This window comes from Schistocerca piceifrons, chromosome 3 (genome assembly GCF_021461385.2).
Source record: "Schistocerca piceifrons isolate TAMUIC-IGC-003096 chromosome 3, iqSchPice1.1, whole genome shotgun sequence".
NCBI lineage: Eukaryota > Metazoa > Arthropoda > Insecta > Orthoptera > Acrididae > Schistocerca > Schistocerca piceifrons.
The window spans coordinates 681,222,011-681,248,730 of NC_060140.1; the positions used below are offsets into that span (position 1 = coordinate 681,222,011).

The 26,720-nt window shown below is 40.4% G+C and overlaps 1 protein-coding gene across 2 annotated transcripts in view; it reads left to right on the forward strand.

Annotated features, from left to right (window-relative positions):
- Positions 1–26,720, forward strand: part of LOC124788100 (protein RRP5 homolog) — a 178,824-nt gene that overhangs the window by 76,316 nt on the left and 75,788 nt on the right. The gene's annotated exons all lie outside the window — the stretch shown is intronic.

A 26,720-nucleotide genomic window follows, 5' to 3' on the forward strand; every position in this document is an offset into this window, starting at 1 on the left:
CAAAAGCTTACTGTTTAGTTGGTGGTTTTCTTGTCGTCTTCCTGTGGGCAAAATTTAGTTTTTGGTTGCAAATCTTGGAAATTGAGTTTTCAGTAATTGCAGTGTGTGTAGTACGGGCTTTACAATGGAGCTACTTACTCAGGTTATTAATATGGTTAAAGTAACTCAGTTAAGCATGTCACAGAAACAATTATGGAGTTTAGAATGAATGTGAATAGCACTCTTTTATGCAGAAGGGAAGGATAATTTTTGATAGCGTCAATCTTATTTCAACGTGTGATTTAAGAAAAATATACCCTTGAAGGCATTGGAAGGTGGACTTCATGACAGATGCAGAATATCAGAATATGTTTCTGAATGACCCATGGTGTTTGGTTTGAACCTCTGTAGCCTAAGAAAAAAACAGATAAGTTTTCTACTTTTTCTGTAATGGTGAAAAACTTAGTTCAATACTGTTGAGATTGTGCTCTCTCTCTCTCTCTCTCTCTCTCTCTCTCTCTCTCTCTCTCTCTCTCTCTCTCTCTCTCTGTGTGTGTGTGTGTGTGTGTGTGTGTGTGTGTGTGTGTGTGTGTGTGTGTGTGCGTGCGTGCGTGGGTGTGCGTGCGTGCGTGCGTGCGTGTGTGCGTGCGGGCGCGCGCGCGCGCGCGCGTGTGTGTGTGTGTGTGCGCGCGTGAGTGCGTGTGCACTTGCTTGCGAGCATGCAGGTGTGTGTCAGTGAAATTTCTAGGGATAACCTTGGATGAGAAGCTCTCTTGGACCCCTCATATTAAGAGTATCTGCTCCAAGGCAAAAAGCACTTTTGTGAGTACTAGGAGGGCTTGTGGCAAAAACTGGGGCCTAAGACCCAGGGGTATGCACTGGATATACACCACAGTGGTTAGACCTAGGATTTCCTATAGGGCCGTAGTGTGGTGGAAGAAGGTAGAACAGTGGGTTGCTGCTAAAGAGCTTGCTAAGGTGCAGAGATTGGCCTGTTTAGCCATAACGGGCGGAATTAGCAGCACACCAACCGCTGGAATGGAAGCCATGCTGGACATGCCTCCACTTCACTTTTGGGTTTAAGATGGAGGCAGCAGCTGGGGCATACAGACTTAAAACTGGCCAAAACTGGGTCTCATTTGGATATCCAGAATCACACACTAACATAGTGAGTGAGGTAAATATAGGTATGGCTGGGAAAATGCCCGCAGACTATGTAATAACTCCTAACTGCTTCAACAAGCCTTACAATATAATAATTGGAAGTAGGGAGCAGTGGGAGAAAACAGTTCGACACCGTACAGGGGACATTGTTTGGTTCACCGATTGGTCGAAAACAGATCAAGGCGTTGGGGCAGGGTTGTACGGGGTTCAGCCAAGACTGGAGAGCAGCATCTCTCTAGGGAAACTGGCCTCTGTGTTCCAAGCCAAAATTACTGCAATCAGGGCATGTGTGGAGGAGAATATGAGTAGGTGCTACAATGATCATAGCATCTACATCTATTCAGGCAGCCCTGAAATCATTGGCAGCTCCTGCAACAAGATCTAAGATTGTTGCAGATTGTCACAGGGCTCTGGTGGAGCTAGGGGGAAGCAATAGGGTGTACCTAGTGTGGGTCCCTGGCCACTCAGGGATCTGTGGCAATGAACAAGCCGATAGATTAGCTAGGATGGGGGCAACAACTCCATTTATTGGACCACAACCTGTCTTGACAATCACCAAGGCTATGATCAAATTAGAACTGGAACTGGCTTAGGAAACAGCATGTAGGATATTGGACCAAGGTACATAAACAAAAACATGGTAAGGTAATGATGCCCAAGCCATGTTTTAAAAGAAGCTCTGTAATCCTGGGATTGAACAGGAAAGAGATCAAACTCATGACTGGACTGATGACCGGCCATGGGAACTTCAAAAAACACCTACACACAATGGGTATAATGGAAGAGGACCCTAAATGTAGGATCTGTGATGAGGGTGAAGAAACTGCATCACACCTAATCTTTGAATGCATGGCATTGGAGAGTAAAAGATACAGAATCTTCGGGACAACTAGACCAGAAGAAATTGTGTCTAACAAAAAACCGGTAGAGGGACTCCTTGCACTATTTAAGGGCACTGGTTGGCTTTACTAGATATACAGGGAGTGATACCGCACAATAAACCTAGTTTCGGTGTGGGCAGTGGCGGGTTAGACCTAAGCTGTTGTAGCTCTCCTGTTAAAATCAAATCAAAAATCAAATCAATGCATGCGTGTGTACCCATCCCACTGCTCTTCTTATGGATTGCTCTACGGAAATCCTCCATTCCGAAAATAATCCAGTTCTGATTAGTACAAATTTTTAACATAATTGTAAATATACTTCATATAAGCATTGCGCTCATTCGTTGATATAACACTTACAAACTGGATAGTTAAGAACGCTCCTTTAGCTGACATGCATGACTGATATACTAGTGTGTTTATTGGTGATTTGACATCACCCCCAACCTCTGGTGATTAGTTAGGGTTGAATATGATACCAACTGCAAGTTGACCTAATACCACATTAAATGAAAAGATAAATGTGAAACATATAAAAAATTCATGAAAATAGATTTAATTTGGCCTGTGGAGATGAATTGACAGTCACGAAGAGTGCAAGTCAGTTGGTTGTTGGTAGTTCTGTAGTATGTTTTCGTAATAACCTGTTGCAACATGCTTGCTATTAATGCATTATGAAACTGAGTGGTATGTACTTAATCTCAGTAGACTCATCATTGCAAATGTTACATCTAAACACACAACATTCTGCAAGGTAGTGGGCAAATATTATACAAAAGATAACAATTGCAAAATCCTTCTTGATTTACAGTATAGGAACAGTTAATACTAAGAATATTCAATTACATTACCTTTATCTTGAAAAGAACTCTTTAAGTTCATGACTAACATTTCTTTACTCCAGAGAATATAAAGAAAGTGCATTTGTTAATGTTATAAATAAGTTATCTGAGCTCGATTAAGGAAAAAAGAACTCATATCAAATCAAACTGGCAACAGAAATGGGCAAGAATATCATGATTTCTGTTTTTAACACATTCTTCCTGAAGATGTGAAGTAATGAATAAATTAAGCAAGGGTGAAATGAAAGTAAAAGTGAAATTTTCTGTATTTGATCAAACTAAAGATGTCTTCAACCCAAAGCCTTGTTTAAAAATCACAATGCTTGCTGGGTGTGATCCTGTTGAAGGTGTTGTGACATTGCCTTCACCTGCCATTTGAACTGACTTAGTTATAGGACAGTCTGCAGTTTAGAAATTCAAATAATATTAGACTCATAAGATGCAGAATAGAAATTGGTACAAAGCTTGAAAGAAACAGATTCATTTGGTAGGAAATAAGAAATGTTGCTTGTAAGAATGTATTTAAGAATAATGAGGCACACCGCATTAAATTAAACAAAAGGTTCAGCATCTTGGAAAGTTAAAATTATACGGGAAGGGAAAATTATTTTACAAAGGTACTCAGGGAAAGAGAAAAACATCGTGACACTGTGAAAAAATGGAACAAGGCAATTAACAAAAGGAAAGTTAGAGTTTCAGGCAAACAAAAACCAAGAACATGGTCAATTAAACAAAATTATTTGGGAATGTCTTCAGGACAGTGTGAAAAAAATACAATACAGTTTTGTTAAAAATGTTGAAAACTATGAAACTATGAAGAAAACAAAACAGGCACTTACATGTGTTAGTCACCACATTTCATCAGCTAAGATGTTGAATGGAACCGTAATTAAGAACAGAGAGGTAATTGCACATACATTTAAAGTTACCTTTAAATATTTGTATGAATAGAAGAAGAAGTTAATAATGAAAATAATGACACGCCAGCAGTCGTGCCAGATTAGGTTTGTACAGTCATTCGAGACACAAAGACTGGAAAGGTGCCTAAGAATGAAGGTGTTTCAGTAGAGGTAGTTGAAGCTGGAGATGTCATAATACAAAAGGAACTTGAAAAATTGTTTACAGGCTGTACGTGGAGGGACACAGTTTACCAAAAACTGGAATGTTACTTCACAAGAAATGAGAGTGAAAAAAAAGTTTAAAAGTAATGACCCATAAGGCTAATTGCTCTAATGAACTAAATAGTCCATATAGTTATCACCTACTACATAGAAAAATTGTAGATTTTAATCAAGCAAGTGAGCAGGCTGGCTTAGAATTGGATACAGCACACTGGACCAACTGCAAGCCAGGAATGAAATAAAAGAATGGTACAGTGAGATTGAATTACTACTTTGTCTTAAATTAATAGACTTTTGAGAAAAATATTTATGGAAAAGTTAATTAGATATTAGTAAATACAAATGTAAATGTATCAGGTTGTTGAGAATTTAATAAATGATACGGAATGCAGTGTACAGTTGTCTCAATAAAATAACTACAAATCCAGACACTTTTCAAAAATTTGGAGGGAAAATTTGCTGTATTTCGTCCATATATACTTAGATGTGGAGATGTGCATTTGTGCCATTACTTGTAGTTAAATATAGTCATTCCACTAGTGCTTCGGTTTATTAGTCTGTGTAGTAGTTGGTTCTTTGACTCACAAAGGTCTAATGTTAGCTTGCTGCTACTGTTATTGTATTTTATATTTTATGGGGTGTTCTTAGTGATTTATTATAACCAGTATTTCATAAATTTTCACAGTAGAAGTTACTACAATTGGTAACAATAGATTGTCTGTGATGTTTGTAACCCACTGTTTATTTTCTCTATGACCCTAAAAGCACAGAGCTTTGTTTCGCATGCCCTTCATCTGATCTGTATCTGGTCTTGTTAATATTACAATACGTGTTAACCCTTTGCATTATGGTGTCGGACCTCCTCTAAAACACAGATTTTTCGTATTGACTCCAGTGTTGTGTGATACCTGGTAACAATTTTTATTTATGTATTTATTTTTCCTACAACTTTCTCTTTCTGTTGCAAGCAGTCCAACGTGTTTTGACATGTATTACCAACAGATAATGCAAGTTGTTCCCTCTGTTTAACATTAGGCTACGTACTCATATGTATGCAGGTTATACTGTCATTTTTGTGTGTCAAAGAAATATTGGACATTAGTTAAGTAAATTGTAGTTGTAGATGTGAAGGCTTGTAAGCTTATTTCATCAAAATATGTGGGAAATTAAAGGTAGAGTAAATAAATTTGTAATGGAACTTGAATCACACATAATTTGAATCTCACAGCATTGTTTATGTAGTGTAGAAGTACAGATGATAGAGCACAACTTACCTGATTTCTATGCAAAGATCCCTTACAGGTGGGACTGGCCATTTACACAAGTGTATTTTTCTGTGTAACAGAGTGGACATATCGGAACATCATAAAGATGAAATATTTGAAGGTCATGCAGTATAGTTTGAATTTTTGACAGAAAAGTAGTTATAATCACCCTGACCCTCGAGTCCAGATACAGTATTTTTCTCTTTGGATGTGGCTCTGTGCTGTGCTGGTTTTTTAAGAAAGACAATTACTTAGTTTTGTGTGGGTAATATCAGTATAAAATTTTTGACGTGTTTCCAGAGAAAGAACTTTAATGGATTTATTTGAGTCGTAGTATAGACAGTGTACTTTCCGACTAAAGTTCAGTGAAACATCAACACAATTACAGACAATATCTTCATAGATTGTACTCTGGTTGATGGTACCGTGTGAGGAAAATTAGTAATTGCTTGTTATACCATACTGGAAGGAGTCAAGGAAGATTCATATCTGAAAGGGTAAATCTGCCAATAAATCAATACAGACAACTTTATTCACAAATATAATAGATTTCTCCAAACCTTTATCACTTATTTGATAACTCTTTTCCATTGAATGACTGTAAGCAGATATGCAGTACTAATGAGCAACCAGTTTGGATAACCAGTGGCATTGGAATATCATGTAGGAGAAACAGAAGCTGTATTTTAGTATGGATAGTCACAGCTCAGTTACAGAATTTCATTACAGGCAGTACTGCAAAGTGCTGAAGCTGAATCATCAGACTACTAAAACAATGCATTCGCCAAGAGAATAGAAAGCTCTCAGAATAAAGTTAAATATATGGTCAGTGATCAAAGAGGTATCAAGGCAGAATGTGGATGCTCAACATATTGCACCTCTCTTATGTGAGAATGAAGCTGTTAGTAACCCACAAGAGTTATGCAAAATATTTAATGACCCTTTCCTGTCAGTAGTTGACAGGTTACATCAAAATTTTATTGGGATAGGTAAATATGCAAAGCTCCTAAAAGATTGTGTTCCGAGACAATTATATCATATGTAGCTACAATAAACTAGCGAAGATGAAATGGAATCAGTTATTAAATCACTAAGGAGTAAAGAGTTCCATTGGTTTGATGAAATATCAAGTAGGATTATGAAGATCAGTGCATCACATATTAGTTCTGTACCCAATCACCTGCCTGTGGAATGTGTCTTTCAAGTTTGACCAGTTTCTTGACACACTGAAATTCTCATTATTGAAATACTCATTTCCTTTACACTGTTCTTGCCACAGTGGACTCTTGCTCTATCTTTCTGCACCAGTTCAGAAAAGTATCCCTTTCCGTGGCTAAAATCCAGTCCCAAGTCCTGTTTCTCAGATGCTGCCTAAACCATGGACTCCCCCAAATGCTCAAACTGTAAAGATTCCTTTCTCTGGATCCCATCCCTCCTTTCACAGTGACCTACACCTCTTCATATTCTGCCAATCCCTAGCCCTGGTACTGCAAAAATACATCTCCAAGGCACAGGCATACCATAACCACCTCTGCTCCCTCTGCAAGATACTACTACTCGGCAGTACCTTCTCCATACATCACACACCGAGCGAGGTGGCCCAGTGGTTAGCACATTGGACTCGCATTCTGGAGGATGACGGTTCAGTCCCGTCTCCGGCCATCCTGACTTAGTTTTTCCGTGATTTCCCTAAATCGCCTCAGGCAAATGCTGGGATGGTTCCTTTGGAAGGGCACGGCCGATTTCCTTCCCCATCCTTCCCTCACCCGAGCTTGCGCTCCGTCTCTAATGACCTTGTTGTCGACGGGACGTTGTTGTTGTTGTTGTGGTCTTCAGTCCTGAGACTGGTTTGATGCAGCTCTCCATGCTACTCTATCCTGTGCAAGCTTCTTCATCTCCCAGTACCTACTGCAACCTACATCCTTCTGAATCTGCTTAGTGTATTCATCTCTTGGTCTCCCCCTATGATTTTTACCCTCCACGCTGCCCTCCAATACTAAATTGGTGATCCCTTGATGCCTCAGAACATGTCCTACCAACCGATCCCTTCTTCTGGTCAAGTTGTGCCACAAACTTCTCTTCTCCCCAATCCTATTCAATACTTCCTCATTAGTTATGTGATCTACCCATCTAATCTTCAGCATTCTTCTGTAGCACCACATTTCAAAAGCTTCTATTCTCTTCTTGTCCAAACTATTTACCGTCCATGTTTCACTTCCATACATGGCTACACTCCATACAAATACTTTCACAAATAACTTCCTGACACTTAAATCTATACTCGATGTTAACAAATTTCTCTTCTTCAGAAACACTTTCCTTGCCATTGCCAGTCTACATTTTATATCCTCTCTACTTCGTCCATCATCAGTTATTTTGCTCCCCAAATAGCAAAACTCCTTTACTACTTTAAGTGTCATATTTCCTAATCTAATACCCTCAGCATCACCCGACTTAACTCGACTACATTCCATTATCCTCGTTTTGCTTTTGTTGATGTTCATCTTATATCCTCCCTTCAAGACACCATCCATTCTGTTCAACTGCTCTTCCAAGTCCTTTGCTGTCTCTGACAGAATTACAATGTCATCGGCGAACCTCAAAGTTTTTATTTCTTCTCCATGGATTTTAATACCTACTCCGAACTTTTCTTTTGTTTCCTTTACTGCTTGCTCAATATACAGATTGAATAACATCGGGGACAGGCTACAACCCTGTCTTACTCCCTTCCCAACCACTGCTTCCCTTTCATGTCCCTCGACTCTTATAACTGCCATCTGGTTTCTGTACAAATTGTAGATAGCCTTTCGCTCCCTGTATTTTACCCCTGCCAACTTTAGAATTTGAAAGAGAGTATTCCAGTCAACATTGTCAAAAGCTTTCTCTAAGTCTACAAATGTTAGAAACGTAGGTTTGCCTTTCCTTAATCTTTCTTCTAAGATAGGTCGTAAGGTCAGTATTGCCTCACGTGTTCCAGTATTTCTACGGAATCCAAACTGATCTTCCCCGAGGTCGGCTTCTACTAGTTTTTCCATTCGTCTGTAAAGAATTCGTGTTAGTACTTTGCAGCTGTGGCTTATTAAACTGATTGTTCGGTAATTTTCACATCTGTCAACACCTGCTTTCTTTGGGATTGGAATTATTATATTCTTCTTGAAGTCTGAGGGTATTTCGCCTGTTTCATACATCTTGCTCACCAGATGGTAGAGTTTTGTCAGGACTGGCTCTCCCAAGGCCGTCAGTAGTTCCAATGGAATGTTGTCTACTCCGGGGGCCTTGTTTCGACTCAGGTCCTTCAGTGCTCTGTCAAACTCTTCACGCAGTATCGTATGTCCCATTTCATCTTCATCTACATCCTCTTCCGTTTCCATAATATTGTCCTCAAGTGCATCGCCCTTGTATAGACCCTCTATATACTCCTTCCACCTTTCTGCTTTCCCTTCTTTGCTTAGAACTGGGTTTCCATCTGAGCTCTTGATGTTCATACATGTGGTTCTCTTATCTCCAAAGGTCTCTTTAATTTTCCTGTAGGCAGTATCTATCTTACCCCTAGTGAGATAAGCCTCTACATCCTTACATTTGTCCTCTAGCCATGCCTGCTTAGCCATTTTGCACTTCCTGTCGATCTCATTTTTGAGACGTTTGTATTCCTTTTTGCCTGCTTCATTTACTGCATTTTTATATTTTCTCCTTTCATCAATTAAATTCAATATTTCTTCTGTTACCCATGGATTTCTACTAACCCTCTTCTTTTTACCTACTTGATCGTCTGCTGCCTTCACTACTTCATCCCTCAGAGCTACCCATTCTTCTTCTACTGTATTTCTTTCCCCCATTCCTTTCAATTGTTCCCTTATGCTCTCCCTGAAACTCTGTACAACCTCTGGTTCTTTCAGGGACGTTAAACACTAATATCCTCCTCCTCCTCCTCCATACATCACATATCTGAAATTGAATCCCTTGCTCTCCAGCACCTGGAGGAGCTTTCCAGACACCACCTTGATAAGTTATCCAACCTGCTGACATCCTACTGCCAGCTCAGGGTGCCACTATCCAACCCTATCGCACCCCACCCACAACCCACAGTGTTCCTCCTTGTCTACCCCTCATAGCAGCTAAACCCTGCCTAGCTGAAATTTTCAGCTTAACACATCCCACAAAACTCCCTACCAAACCTCCAACAAATCCAGAGCCAAAACATTCCTGTAACACTGTTACTAACATTTTGACCAAAACCCTCAGCTCCACAGAAGTTTCAGTACTATCCAAAGGTGTCATCTTTTGCCCTAGACCCAATTTAAGCATGTTGGACTTGTCAAAGGCATACTTGCCATCTCATGATCCCTGCAATGGAAGCACTTCTTTGCCATCAGTCCCTCCAACCAAAACCACCCTAATTTCAACATTGAACCCTGTGTCTTCCAGTTCATATCCCCATCCAGCCATGATCCTGCGCCCCCCCCCTCCCTCCCACCCCCCCCCCCCCCCACCCCACCCACCCTAACCACCTGGTGGTTACCTTCTAGGAATTCTTTACCTCCAACTGAACCTATCATCCCTCCCTGGGTCCCCTCCTCAGAATATCAACCTTTCAGTAGAAGTAAGAACAGCCATACACAACCTCAAAACGAATCCTGATCTAATCACCTTACCTGTAGACACCACTGTTGTTATGAATTGCTGTGACTACCTGGCAGAAGGCCTCCACCAGTTATCTGACTTCTTCGCCTATAAACTCTATGAGAGAGATGCCATCCCAGAAGTCCAACACAAACTCCAATCCCTGCTTATAGCCTTAGGCCCTTCCCAGACCATCTTCCCTGAATCCATTTCACCTTCACCTTTATGACAGCCCGCGCACCCACCTTCTACATGCTGTTCAAAATCCACAAACTCAACAACCCTGGACTCCACATTGTGGCTGGTTATTGTGCTCCCACTGAAAGAATTTCAGCCCTTATTGACCAACACCTCCAACCAGTTGCCCATAATCTAACCTCCCACGTCAAAGATACCAACAGTTTACTTCACTGACTTTCCACCATCCCCACCCCCTTTATCTCCTGGATCCCTAATTGTCACTGTTGACACCATCTCCCTATACACCAACATTCCTCGTGCCCATGGTCTTACTGCTATTGAACCCCACATTTCCCAAGGGAAAGGCTCCAAACTCTCTACATCATTCCTCATACACTTTACTAACTTTATCCTAATCCACAGCTACTTCTCTTGTGAAGGGAAGATATGTAAACAAATCCATAGCACAGCCATGGGCACCTGCATTGCACCCTCCTAAGCCACCCTTTTTATGAGTCTTCCTAGCCTCCTTAAACACCAAGCCCCTAGTCTGGTTCAGTTTAATTGATGACACCATGATCTGGGCTCAGGGCCAAGACACCATATCTTCGTTCCTTCGCAGCCTCAACACCTTCTCTCCCATTTGTTTCATGGGGTCGTCCTCAATCCATGTGCCACCTTTCTAGATATTGACCTCCTCCTCTCTGATGGCTCTGTCTGCACCTCTGTCCACCTTATACCCACCAGTTGGCAACAGTACCTGCATTTTGACAGCTGTCATCCCTTTCACACAAAAAAATCTCTCCGATGCAGCCTGGTCACCTGGGAATGCAGTGACAAATACTCCCTTGCTCAGTATGCTCAGGGTTTCAGCAAGGCCTTCACAGACAGACTGTATCCCCTATGTCCCCCAGACCTAGTCCGCAAACAAATCTCGTGTGCCATTTCCTCTCGCATACACAATCCTCTCTCAACCCCCAGGAACCAGCTCACAAAGGAGTGTCCCTTTCATCACCCAGTACCACTCTGGAATGGAACAACTGAACCACATCCTTTGCCAGGGTTTTGATTACCTATCATCATGCCCTGAAATGAGGGGCATCCCACCTAAGATACTTTTCACCCCTCCTGAAGTGGTGTTCCATCACCTATCCAACCTCCAAAACATCCTAGTCCGTCCCTATGCCACTCCCAATCCCAATCCCTTGCCACAAGGATCATATCCCTGTGGAACACTCATGTGCAAAACCTACTCAATCCACCCACCCAGCATTTCTTATTCCAGTGCTGTCATAGGTTTATCCTACCCCATCAGTTGATGGGCCACCTATGAGAGCAGCCATGTCATTTACCAGCTCTTCTGCAATCATTGCACAGCTTTTCATATTGGTATGACTACCAACCAGCTGTCCAACAGGATGACTGGCCTCTGCCAACTGTATGGTCAAGAGCAGAGTAGACCAGCCTCTGGCACAACATACAGCTGAACACTACACACTTGATTTCAATGGCTGTTTTGGTACCCAAGCCATCTTGATCCTTCTCTCCACCACCAGCTTTTCTGAATTGCATAGATGGGAGTTATCCTTACAACACATTCTCTGCTCCTGTAATTAAACTGGACCAATCCCCCCCCCCCCCGTCCTATCATCTCCTCCCCATTCTCTCCTTCCACCCTGTTATATTTCAGCTCTCTGCCAATGCATCTGCCTATCCTTCCTCATTCCTCTTTTTTTTCCGCACCTTCCTGCCCCACAAACCCCAGACACTGTATCTGTTGGTAGTCTAGTTCCTGCACATTCCACGAGACAGTGTTTGTCTCTCGCCCCATGCGTACACTACTGTCCCCTTCCCCTTCCCTGCTCCCTCCAGATTGCTGCTTGCATCCCAAGTGATAGTTGCATTCTGGCCCAAGATGCTATAGTTGGCGGTCATGTGTCCATGAGTTGTATTTGCTTGTGTGTGTGAGAGTGATGTCTCTCTTGCTTTTACTGGTGAAAGCTATGTCCGAAAGCTTTATGTATGTGTCTTTTAATTGAGCGTGTCTGCAACCTGAAATATCTTCTTTACAATAAGTAGCAATCTGTCTTTCCTATATTGTTGATATTCCTACATGGAGTTTCCATTGTTTGCATCATTATTCAAACAACTTAATGAAGGGGGAAAAAAAGATAATGTAGAGAATCACAGTCCAACACGTTTGCTACCTGTTGGTGTCTTCAAAAGTATTTGAAAATGCAATGTGTAACAGCTTAGTGCTGCATCTAGTACACATCATCTTGTTATCAACTCACATTTTGGCTTCAGGAAAGGAGTATCCACAGAAAATGCAATTTCTTCTTTTATGTGTAAGGCACTGCCAAGGCCAGATTGAGGACAGATAGTATTCGCATCGATTTAACAAAAGCATTTGATTATGTGTACCTTGCAGTGCTTTATGGGTTTAAAAAGAAAATGAAAAAAAGAAAACTCTACAGTGGTTTGATTTATATCTGAAAGATAGGAAGCAGAAAATAGTTCTCTAGTGTCAATAAAAAGGGAAGAAATTTGAATCTGATTGTAGTCATGGTTAGTGGGCATTGCCACAGGGTTCTTTTCTAAGCCTGTTGCATTTTTTTACATTTATTAATGATCTGCCACTAAACATGACAGATGGTTCCAAAAATGTTTTCCTTTCCAATGACACAGGTGTTGTTAGGAAAGACTTAGCATGTAAAGTAAATTATGTAACTATTAGGGTCCCAGTAACACGAGTACGAGAGTTTCAGAGAAGAGATAAATGTTTTACTGCAACAAAACCGATTGAATACTGTTTCTGACACAGAACTCAAAGTGAAATTTTAATATTGAAAAGTGGTCAGTCAGTAAACTCCATCATTTTAGATTCTTAAAGCTGAAAGTAGGTGGAGACCTTTCTGGGAAGTACCACACTCAAGATCCTGTGCAGAAACTAAATGCTGCTATCTTCACTATAAGAATAATCGTCAGTGTGTCTATAGTTTGCTTCTGCTCATTTGTACTATGGTATTACATTTTGGAGAAACTCTTAGCACTCACAAAGAATCTTCTTAATCCAGAAATGGGCAGTCAAGCAGATACGCATTGTTAGCTGCAACAGGCAGAAAATGTGCTTTGTTGGTGCTGCACATTTTAGCAATTTTGACCGAGATAAACTCTCACTGCATGTTCTTCTTTGGTACGCTAGTGTAGAAGTGTTCACAAAATAGCTAAGTGAAAAATCCATGCCATGTGCTGGTTTATTTATATATAAAAGCCAACTTCAGAATTTTGCTTTGTGTGAGACTGTGTAAAAAATTTGTGTGTGCCGACTTGGAAGTTCTAGAGTCGCATATTTTCTGTTCACTTCGCTTCTGCATAATCTTTTATTGATTGCATCAATATCTGTTTGTATTGTGATATATTCTGAAATTTCCAACATTCGAGAGGACCACGATAAAGTAATACTGTTATTGAGAACTATAGACTTAAACTGAAATGTGCTCTTTTAAAATTTTTGAGAACAGTAGGCTTATCCCCATTCAAAACAATCATTCTCTAATTTAATTGTATAGTTATGTGAGATATAGGTTATATTCGAGAATTTTTTGACACTTAAAATACTATATTATCATAAGTTACCAGTACAAGTGTTTAGATACGTAATTTATTTTGCAGCAAATCAGCATTTGTGGTTCACAATTCTGCCAAAGAATTCACCACACCTGAGTTTCATTGTATGTCAACACAAATAAATGTGCATTTTTGAGACTTTTCTGAAGCTACCACTGTCCTTTGCATAATCTATAAGCAGTTTGTAGTAAATCGGCACTTGTGATTTAGTTACTGTAGCAGGCATTGTAACTAACATATTGTGTTACATCTAGTTTTCCATTAAGAAGAGTAGCCCTATATATTATCTGCATTTACCGTAAATTAGCTCTGTTTTTGAGTTTTCTAACAACTATAATGAACCTCTGAACTTTTTAGGAAACTAAGTTTTTGTGCTACTTTAATAGAAATCTCATTTAATGTATATGCTTCGATTCTTATAGAGAATTAGCAACTTTTTAGCTGAACAGAGTAAAAGGTAATCACCAAGCTTAAATTAAAGTTATTAGTTCACCACCTCGTAATACATTGCACTAGTCAATATGCAGCCCCACTGTGAATGCTGTTCTTAAATGTGGGATGAATTGGTTGACATTCGTAAGGAGCTGCAAACAACTCAGACTACTGTCAAATGATTGGGAGCTGCTGCGAATCGGTACGTTGGAAGAGCTCCCAAGAGTCATGTACCTGTGATACCAGTACCAGAGGTACCTCGAGTACTATCCCCTCCTGTGGATCCTGTCTCCTCTGCATAAAGTACAGGATCTGTCAGTCGGCATGACTGTGAGTGGCATGTCAACGGTAGAGTGAGGCATCTTGTACAGGGTGGTCAGGAACCACGGAGAACTCAGGGTGTTGTATCGATCCCTCTGACCAACAAGTTTGATGTGCTGTTCTCAGTGAAACACAAGCTGAACCAGTGGGACTCATTTCACCTGTTTAGGGGTAACCTGTTTTGTCCGTTCTCAAGAGGCGGCACATGCAAAAGGGTAGGAACCTATTAATCATTGGCAGTTCAAATATACAGCGAATCATGGCACTCCTTAGGGAAATGGCAGCAAGGGACAAGAAAGGACACCAGTTGCACTCACTGTGTATGCCTGGGGCCTCATTCAACAAAATAACTGCAAGAATCATTCTACCAGAAATAGGGGCTGCTACATGAGCCTTAGTATCAAAAGCTAATGTGCATCACACACCTTAATGTGAAAAGGTAAGCTAAACACGCTAATGTTGAAGAGGCTGTTCCTGCAATTATTGAGGGTACAGTGTGCAACCAACTGCAGGTTGTAGCACACGTTGGAACAAATGATGCCTGTCACTGGGCTCTGAGGTCAAACTTGGGTCATTCCAGTGACTGGCACGGAATGTTGAGACGACTCGCCTTGCACATAGATTTTCAACAGTGCTCACAGTTTGCAGCATTGTTCCTAGAACTAATCGTGACCTCTTGGTTCTGAGTTGAGTGGAAGGACTGAACCTGAGACTTCAAAGGGCCTGGGACAAGCTAGGCTGCGAGTTCCTGGGCTTGCACCATAGGGTTGAGAACTGTAAGGTGTCCCTAAATGGGTCAGATGTACACTACACATCACAGGCTGCTACTCAGGTAGCTGACTGTGAGGAGTGCACACAAGGTTTTTTTTTTTTAGATTAGGTGAATGTTGATCCAATCCAGATAACAATAGTTGTAGGAAACCCAGAAATATCAGTGCCTGATCCAGATGAGAGTATTAAAATCATAATGTTAAACTGCCGAAACATTCACAACAAAGTTTGAAGCTCTCATGAAAAGCAGTGAAGTTCACATGATACTAGGTACAGAAAGCTGGTTGAAACCTGGAATTGATAGCAGTGAGATATTTGTGGAAAATTTAAGTGCATATCGAAAGTATAAGTAAATGGGAAATGGAGGAGGTGTATTTGTCACAGTAGACAAGAAACTTAAATCAACAAAGATAGAAACTGAGGGTGCATGTGAGATTGTCTGGGCAAGACTCAGTATCAAGGGTGGACATAAAATGATAATTGGGCCCTTATATCGCCCACCATACTCATTACCTGATGTAATTGAAAACTTTAGTAAAAACCTCAGTTCACTTGTATCCAAGTTACACACCCAACAATTAATTGGAAATTTTACTGTTTTGTTAGTGCTGGGCATGATAAGGGATCCTGTGAAACATTACTAAGTGCCGTCTCTGAAAACTGCCTAGAACAGATATTTAGGAAGTGCAATCATGATGGAAATATATTGCTTCTAATGGCAACAAATAGACCTAATCTCTTTGAGGATGTCCAAATAGAAATTGGTATCAGTGACCACAATGTGGTTGTGGCAACAATGATTACCAAAGTACAAAGGACAACCAAAACAAGCAGAAAGATATATATGTTCAATAAACTAGATAAGAAATTAATAGTGTCATATCTCAATGAGGAACTTAAAACTTTCAGCACAGATCAGGAGCATGTAGAGGAACTATGGCTCAGTTTTAAGGGAATAGTTGACCACACATTGTATACATATATGTCCAGTAAAACAGTCTGTAATGGTATACAGTCACTGTAAAGAAACAGAGATTACTGCATAATAGGTGTAAAACAAAGTGTAGAGCTAAAGATAGAGAAATACTAAATGAAACATGTTTGGCTGTGAAAAGGCATTGCGTGAAGACTTCAATAAATAAATAGCGGAATATTATCAGATGATCTTTTGTGGAACCCAAAGAAATCCTGGTCATATATAAAGGCATCAAAGTTAGTATCTAGTTCTTAGTGAATGAGACAGGAACGGAAATTGAGAGTAGCAAAGCAAAAGCTGAAATGCTTAACTCCATTTTCCAGTGTTCCTTTACAAAGGTAAACCTAGGAAAATTGCCCCAATTTAATTCTTGTATCACTGAAAAGATGAATGAAATAAGTATTAGTGTCAGTGGTGATGAGAAACAGCTGAAATCGTTAAAAATTAACAAAGCTCCAGAGCCTGATGGAATCCCTGTCAGATTCTGTACTGAATTTGCAGCTGAGTTCGTCCCTATTTTAATTATAGTCTATCATAGATCCCTCAAACAAAAAACCATGTCCAATAATTGGAGGAAAGCACAGGTCACACCCGTCTACAAGAAGGGTAGTAGAAGTGATCCACCAAACTACCATCCAATATCCTTGTCATCAATTTGTTGTAGAATCTTAGAAATATTCTGGGCTCAAACATAATGAGGTATTTCGAACAGAATGACCTCAATGCCAACCAGTTTTGATTCCAAAAACATCTATCATGTAAAACTCGACTTTCACTAATTTCTAAATGATTAATGGAAAATCTCATATAAGATGTGAAACAAATACTAACAAAGAGATAGAGGGGCTGGCCAGTACTTACCTCAGCTCAGTACAGCCGATAGATACACATAGAACAGAACCGAAAATTTACATTCCTAGCTTTCGGAACTTTGTTCCTTCATCAGGGAGGAGAGAGGGGAAAAAAGGGAAGAAGGGAAAGTGGATTCAGTTACTCACAACCCAGGTTATGAAGCAACAGGGAAAGGTAAACAGGGAGGGTAGCAAGGATGGAGGCATGGTTGTCAGAGGGAAGCCAAAGATATTCTACTGTAAGTACTGTGCCAGCTTCAAACCAAAGAGGATGCATACAGAAGTAAAGAGGTATATAGTATAAAGATAAACACAACTATGTAGGATGAAAAGATGCGTGAATAGCTAAAGAGGAAAGGGAAAGAGGAGAAGACTGAAGAGTGAATGGGAGTGAAGTTGTTTAACGTAGGTTCAGTCCAGGGGGATGGCGGGATGAAAGGATGTGTTGGAGTGCAAGTTCCCATCTATCCCATCCTATCACTTACGTCTGTCATCTTAACACTTTCTCTTCTTCAGTGTTTTATATATACATAAATAAATATTTTCGTCACCAACTGTGCTAGTTTCATGTTCCTCCTATTATCTTGTTCCGTTTTTAGTCCTCTTCTCTTTTTTATTTATTGATTTATTTATTCAACATTCCATAGTTTTAACATTCGTTATTCGCTGTTTCCCAGCCAACAATCACTGCCAACAATCTCTTCCACACCTACCAGTATCATCCATTTCCGTCGATTTCTTGTTGCTGGCGATATTTTTGTGCCATTGGCTATCTTTCTCTGCCACAAGAAAATTTTTTTGGGACATTTCTGCGCCACCCGCGATCTTTTTTGCTGCACGCGCGATCGCTTTTGCGGCACGCGCGATCTTTTTTCGCCACTCGCTATCTCTGTTTTTGAGCAACGTGTGTTCTTTTCCCCTGATCTGGACATACTTGCTTGGTCTGGTCAACTTTTTCCGTATTTTTCTTATTTAGTGGTCTTCCTTTGGTATTGAACATTACCAACACAATTTCTTTCTTTCTCGTCCTTCCCTCCGTGTTTTACTCCTTCTTATGATTACTATTTCAACTTTAGTTATTTAATTTCCCTACCCACCAGTTAGCCACTATGTACCCTAATCCTATACCACATTATTTACATTCATTCCGGAAACATGCATTCACCGTAGCCAAACTGCAATCCCACATACTTTTCCTCCAGTCCTGCTTAACCTTTGGAATTACTCCTGAAGGGCTTACCTTAAAAGTTCCCATCTCCGGGTGCAATTCCTCCTTCCACCAGTCTCTCCTGGACTTCCAGAACCTTCAATCCTTAGCCCTTACCCAACTTGTCCTGAATCTCTACACTACTTCATGTAACCACCACTCCCAACAGCTCCTATCTCTCTTCAAAGTCCTCCACCTCTCAAACCCTTGCTTGGAGAACACACTGAGGAACATCATCCTAGAAGCCAGCTGCAAACTTGAGTTCCATGCCACACACCACCTGAAAAAACTATCCACAGTGCTAGTACAACACCTAAGAAGTGGGGTCCCTCTCCCTATCCCTCACAAACACCAACCACAACAGAACCTTCAACAAACCCCCCTCATAGCCAACAAACCTATCCTAGCCACCCTACTCAATCTCCCCATCCCAGCACATACCCCACACAGACCAAATCTCAACTATAACCACAGTCAAATGCCACGTATCACCAGTCCCAATTCAGTCCTAAACCTCTCATCCAGATCCCTCTCTCCTCCAGAGACATCTGTTCTATCAAAAGGCGTAACCTTTAGCCCTACACCTAAATTCAACCACACTGCCCTGGTTAAAGATCTCCTCTCATTCACCCGGAACCTCAACTGGAAATATCACTTCACTACCCAAACACAGCCCCCAAATACTAGACCCAGTGTTGAACCCTGTCTAGAACAGTTCTGACTGCCTTCTCAAAGGAATCCTCCTCCCCAACCATCCCTTGCAGACATTTCAGGAATTCCTCACATCCAGTGTTGCCTCCCAGTCCTTCTTGAAGAACATCCCGACAACCCCCAACATCACCCCAGCTGAATCCCGTGCCATTAAGGAGCTGAAAATAGACCGCTCTATTGTCATCCTCCCGGCGGATAAAGGCTCCACAACTGTCGTACGTGTGGAGTATGTGGCAGAAGGACTGCGTCAACTCTGTGACACCTCAACCTACAAAGCTGTTACCCAGGATCCCATTCCCTCCATCCAGACTGAGCTGCAAAAAATCCTAAAAATCCAAGGTCCCTCACAAGACCTCACAACGGCTTCCATAGACTTACTCACTCCACCTGAGCCACGTACCCCTACCTTCTACCTATTACCCAAAATCCACAAAGAGAACCATCCTGGCCGTCCCATTGTAGCAGGCTTCAAATCCCCAACCGAACGTATCTCAGCTCTGGTAGACCAGCACCTACAACCTATCACCCGCAGACTCCCATCCTACATCAAAGACACAAACCACTTCCTAGAACGCCTCAAATCCATTCCCACTCATCTCCCACCTGAAACCTTTCTTGTCACCATAGATGCTACATCCCTTTACACAAACATCCCACATACCCATGGTCTCTCTGCCCTTGAGCACTACCTCTCCCAACGCCCACCCGAAGATCTTCCAAAAACCTCGTTCCTTATCACACTTACCAACTTCATCCTCACCCATAATTACTTCACTTTTGAAGGCCAGACCTACAAACAAATCAGGGGAACGGCCATGGGAACCAGGATGGCTCCCTCCTATGCCAACCTCTTCATGGGCCGCATGGAGGAGGCTTTCCTGAAGACCCAACAGCTGCTTCCCCTGGCCTGGTATAGGTTTATAGATGACATCTTTGTGGTCTGGACTCATGGTGAAGAAACACTCCTTAATTTCCTCCATAACCTCAACTCCTTTTCGAATCTGAATTTCACCTGGTCCTTCTCCAAAACCCAAGCCACCTTCCTGGATGTTGACCTTCATCTTGTTGAAGCTCACATTCACACCTCTGTCCATATCAAACCCACAAACAAACAACAGTACCTTCACTTTGATAGCTGCCATCCTTTCCACATCAAACGCTCCCTTCCCTACAGCCTAGGTATTCGTGGCAAACGTATCTGCTCCAGTGACGAATCCCTCAACAATTACACCAATAACCTGACCAGTGCTTTCCTCTCCCGCAACTATCCTGCAGACCTTGTCCACAAACAGATTTCCCGAGCAATACATTCCTCCCCGTCCAACAACAATGTTCCTACCCCCAGACCACACAGAAGCATCCCCCTTGTCACCCAATATTATCCTGGCCTCGAAAACATCAACAAATTACTCCGCCAGGGATATGACTTTCTCAAGTCAACCCCTGAAATGAGATCATCCCTTGACAAAATTCTCCCCACACCACCCAGAGTTGCCTTTCGTCGCCCCCCTAACCTCCGTAACATCCTTTTTAAACCCTACAATATTCCCAGACTACCTTCTCTACCCAGCGGTTCCTACCCCTGTAACCGACCCCGCTGCAAAACCTGCCCCATGCATCCCCCCACAACCACCTACTCCAGCCCCGCTACTGGTAAAACATACACAATTCAAGGCAGGGCTACGTGTGAAACTACACATGTCATTTATCAACTGACATGCCTGCACTGCACAGCCTTTTACATCGGCATGACAACAACTAAACTGGCTGAGCGCATGAACGGACACAGACGAACTGTCCGCCTAGGAGATGCCCAATACCCAGTAGCGGAGCATGCCCTCCAGCATAATTCTAGGGACCTAGGAACCTGCTACACCGTATGTGCCATTTGGCTTCTCCCGCCCAGCACCAATCCCTCTGAACTGCGGAGATGGGAACTTGCACTCCAACACATCCTTTCATCCCGCCATCCCCCTGGACTGAACCTACATTAAACAACCTCACTCCCATTCACTCTTCAGTCTTCTCCTCTTTCCCTTTCCTCTTTAGCTATTCACGCATCTTTTCATCCTACATAATTGTGTTTATCTTTATACTATATACCTCTTTACTTCTGTATGCATCCTCTTTGGTTTGAAGCTGGCACAGTACTTACAGTAGAATATCTTTGGCTTCCCTCTGACAACCATGCCTCCATCCTTGCTACCCTCCCTGTTTACCTTTCCCTGTTGCTTCATAACCTGGGTTGTGAGTAACTGAATCCACTTTCCCTTCTTCCCTTTTTTCCCCCTCTCTCCTCCCTGATGAAGGAACAAAGTTCCGAAAGCTAGGAATGTAAATTTTCAGTTCTGTTTTATGTGTATCTATCGGCTGTACTGAGCTGAGGTAAGTACTGGCCAGCCCCTCTATCTCTTTGTTAGTATTTCTTTCACTAATTTCATATGACGTACTGAAAGCTTTGGATCAAGGCAGTCAGGTAGATGCAGTAGTTATTGATTTCTGAAAAGCATTTGACTTTGTTTCACACCTACACTTATTTTCGAAAGCACAATCATATAGGGTATCAAGTGAAATTTGTGACTGGATTGAGGACTTTTTGGTAGGGAGGACATAGTATGTTTTCTTGGATGGAGATTCATCATTAGATGAAGAAGTAACTTCGGGTGTGCCCCTGGGAAATGTGTTGGGGCCCTTGCTGTTGATGTTGTATTTTAATGACTTTGCAGACAATACTAACAGTAAAATCAGGCTTTTTGTAGAGGGTGCAGTAAGAAGGGTAGTGTGAATTGTCACATATTTGTTAAATCCATGGGAGAGTGTCACATAGATACTGAAAGAACCGAACTGGCAGACTCTTGGAAGACAGAGGTAAACTATCCCAAGAAAGCCTATTAACAAAGTTTCAAGAACCAGCTTTAAATGATGACTCTAGGAATATACTACAATCCCCTACTTATTGCTCACATAGGGGGTCATGAGCATAAGATTAGGCATTCAATCACTCTCTCTTTCTGTGTACCTACGTGAATGGAAGTGGTACAATGGGATGTACCATCTACCATGCATCTCACATATTTTGCAGAGTATAGATGTATCTGTAGATGCAGATATAGATAGGCATTGTCTCTACTCAAACTGTCTTCAGGCCATTTTTCAGTTGCCTTGGAATTGTAACTATGCCATCTCTGTGTGCAGACTCTATCGGGGGTTTTGTTGTTGACACTTTGACTCGCTCAGAAGAAACTTCAACATTAATTCAGTGAACTCTAGATGTAAAAATGACTTAGAAGTAGAAATGATTTGCACAGGATAAAACTTCGTTAAGCATTGTGCCATAAAGTGTGAACTATTCAGCAGGATTCATTTTCAATAGGCTTCCAAAAACCCCAAATCATCAAATTTAACTTGAAAGCTTTTTTTGTAGCACATTCCTTCCATTCTGTTCAGTAGTTCCTCACAGTAGTTGGGAACTTTTTCCTGTAATGTGTTATTATTTCAAATACTCTCATTAATTTAGGGAGGGGGTATTAATTGTAAAACTTCTGAATCACAGTTCTATAAGCTGTGTACTTACGTGTCTCAAGACCAAGTAGCATTGGCTCACGTGATTCCAAGAACCGTTATAAATAAGTAAAAATAAAAAATGAAAACAAACTCTTTAATATTTTCGCAGGAAATGAAATTTTTAATGATGATGTGGATCTGAACATCACTGGTTTTCTTGGAAATTGCCTGATGCAAGATTACTCGTGCAGTTTTAATTTTGAGCAATAAATTTATATTTCAAGAACTGTTAAACAATGTCTTGTGCTTCCTTAAGTAATTTGTAAGTGATTCGATTTGCCTCCTTCCAATGTAGTGTGAGTCGCAAGAATTTCTATGCAAAGACTGGTTCAACACTTTTAAACCAATTTAGTCTGATAACTCCTATGTTCAGATTGGAGACTACTCGGTTGTTAAGCGGAAGGCATTGGATCCATTGAACTAGTGTCATTAGTTGAGGGAAAATGGTAACCCCACACTTTGGAAAACACGCAATATATCCCAAAGCTAAAGAAAAAATTATTTCAGTTGGAGCAGTAATAAAAAGAATGAAAGTATTTTTAATGAGAACAGAGTGGAAGTTTGCAACTCAGGTTTAGTTACAGCAGGAATTAAGATGGATAATCAGTGTTATCAAGTGTTTAATCAGTGTTATCAAATGTTGTTTAAATGTCCAAATGTACTACAGGCAGATGCTGCTGCATTGAATTCCACAATGATCTGGCATGAGAAACTTGGACACATCAGTTCAGAAGTCTGAAGAACATGGCGGACATGAACTGGTGGAAAAATGAAGGAAGATGAAGATCTGGATATTGAATTATGCCAGTCTGGCAAGATGAGGAGAAAATTATTTAATTCAAGTTTAGAATCATGATCAAAAGTTCTGATGAAGTTATTCATGCAGATTTGGGTGGATGATTGAGAAAATCATCTCTTGGAGGTGCACATTTGTACATAGTTTTCAAGGATGATTGCACATCAAGTAAATTTGTGTGTTTTCCTAAAGGGGAACAGGATACTTTCCCTGTGCCTTTGGAATGTCAGGGACTGATTGAAAGACAAACTGGAAACAAAATAAAAGTTATGAGAATTGAAAATGGAATGGAATCTGTAAATAAGCAATCTGAAGATTATTAAAATGGAATAACACATGAGAAAACAAGTCCCTATACACCACAGCAAGATGGGCAGATTGATCAAGAAAACAGTTCCATAGTTGATTGTGCACACACCATTTTATTAAGTACAGACTTGTGTAACAAGTTGTGGGCAGAGCCATTGAATTGGGCTGCATATATCTTAAATCAATGGCCATGTGAAGGAAACAATAATGTTACACTGTATGAAAACTGATTTGGAAAACATCTTTTTCCTAATCAGTTAAGATCAAAATGGGATAGTAAATTGAGGAAACTGATCATGGTGGGCTGTGATGGGTATAGTACCAATTATCACATCTACAATCTTGAGTTGAAGAAAATTACAATTTCCTGCAGTGTCTCTTTCAGTGAAGAAGAAATCCATGGCTTAAACAGGAACAGAAATATGCTGAACTTTATGTCAAGACACCGTGCTGTAGAAAGTGTTCAAGAGGAATCTGAAGAGAATGATACTAGTGAACAAGTTAAGGAAAAGGGAAGGTTGAATCTGGATCAATCTAATCTGTGAACACCTGCTCGTTTTCAGTACCAAGATACAGAGTTTTTTGCCGTTATCTGTGAACATCAACTTTTTTAAGAGGCAGTGGCATTGCAAGATTCATCAAAGTGGAAACAAGCAATGGAAGAGGAAATGACATCTTTGAAGAAGAATGCAACTTATGACTCGCTATCATTACCAAACAATCCAGTGCCGTTTGATGTAAGTGGGCCTATCATGTGAAGCAAAATTCTGATTGAAAAATTTACCACTTTAATGCTGGATTATGTGTAAAGAGCTATTTGCTATGAGAAGGCACTGATTATGAAGACAGTTCTCACTGTGGTCCAATATGCCTGAGAGTTTTACGAGATATCTAAAGACTGTGTTCCTCTATGGGGATTTCAAAGAAATAGTTTACATGTAACAATCAAAAAGGTTTGTTTTAGGAGACCCAAATATCATTTGCAAATTGAGGAAGAGTCTATACTGACTCAGTCACCATGCTATCATAATCAAAAATTTGTAAAATTTCACAAAATATTTGGCCTTGAGCATCCAGACAAATGTGTTTTCCACGCTTTAATAAATGCCTGATTCTTTATGCCAATGACGACAAGCTTATCTGTAAGTCTCCAAAAATATTGGAAAACATTTTGACAACAATAGGATCAACATTCGGAACTACTTTGGGAAATTTTCTAGATTAGATTAGATTAACTTTCATTCCAACTGATCCGTAGTGAGGAGGTCCTCTAGGATGTGGAACATGTCAGAAGAACAACAATACATGACAAATATATACAACTAAAACAAATAAGCTAATGTACCATTCCACAGGTCCCAAGTGGAATGATCGTCATTTTTTAATGAACACTATATGAAAGAGTCATTTTACAAATACTAATGCACTGAATTTAAAATAAAAAAGTTTTTTATTTATTTATAAGGTAATAAACATGTAATACAACTACTATAATACTTATTTACAGTGAACACATTACTGCACTGAAATGGTGCAGAAGTTAGATTGTACTTACACACACACACACACACACACACACACACACACACACACACACACACACACAAATTTTCAATGAACACATTACTGCACTGAAATTGTGCAGAAGTTATATTGTACTTATATACAAATCGGTTGGTTTTATTGAGAAATTCATCAATGGAGTAGAAGGAGTTGGCCACCAATAAATCCTTCAGGCTTCTCTTAAACTGAATTTCATTGGTTGTTAAGCTTTTTATGGCTGCTGGCAAGTTATTGAAAATGTGTGTTCCTGAATAATGCACACCTTTTTGTACAAGACTAAGTGACTTTAAATCCTTGTGAAGATTATTCTTATTTCTAGTATTGATTCCATGAATTGAGCTGTTAGTTTGAAAAAGTGATATATTTTTAATGACAAATGGAAAATACTTCTGTGGATTCGAAACTGAACACAACCATTCTGCAAAAGAAATTTACACAGGTCAGCAAAGATATATCAGTTGTCTATTTTGGAAGTTGAACACAGATTCAAAACCAAACTCCACTCCTTTTGAAGCTGGAACCATGTTGCATAGTGGACAATCTCCAGCAAAACCAACATGAGGTAAAGGAGATGGAAAACAAGCCCTATCGATAGGCAGTCAGTAGCTTAATGTTTGCAGCAACTGTCTTGTGGTCAGACATCATGTTTGTTGTGAGCATGTTGAGCAGGTTTCTACCTAATCCAGGTCTTGATCATTGGCACTCTGTCAAAAAGATTATGAGGAATCTGTAGAGGACCAAGGATCTGGTCATAAGGTACAGAGCTAACTCTACTGGTTGATGATCTATGATACTTTGACACTGGTTTTGCTTTTTGAGTTTAGCACTCTTCAGTGAGCTTGTTAACAGCTGTGCCTGTGACATAGTGTTCATGTTGGCAGAAATGTGTAACTGGATCAACAGTGGAGAGCAAATACATTGCAGTGGCAGATGCTGATACAGAAGTTGTATGGTTGCAAGGTTTTCTTAATGAATTTTGTTTTCAATTAGAAAAACCAACTGTGATCTATGTGGACAATGAAACTCCTATTCACTTGATTAAAAACATAGAACATTTCAAACGTACCATACACATACACATTTTCTACCATTATACATGTGAACGCATTGCAAATAATGAGGTTGAAGTTTGTTCTGATAAACAGTTCACAGATTTGTATGCGAAACCTTTAACTATGGACAAATTTATATTGGATAGAAGAGCTCTGTCAGTGATCTCAAAAACAAACTCAAGAAATCGAGTGGGGGTGTTGGCAAGAGAAAGGTTCTTGTATTGAGTATTGTTGATGGCTTTATTTCAAGATTCGTAATGTGAGCGCAACATGTTCTGTGACATTATCTTTATTATTGTGGTCACGGTGTCACTTGGTACTGATAATAAGAGCAATTTATTTAACTCTAATTTATTTTAATGTGATTTAGTACTGTTGTTACTAGCCAATATCCATTACATATTCTGGTTTTTTACAAATGAATACAGAATTGATACATATTCCTGTGTGGCTGGCAGGGATACAATCATAATTTCTGCCTTGGG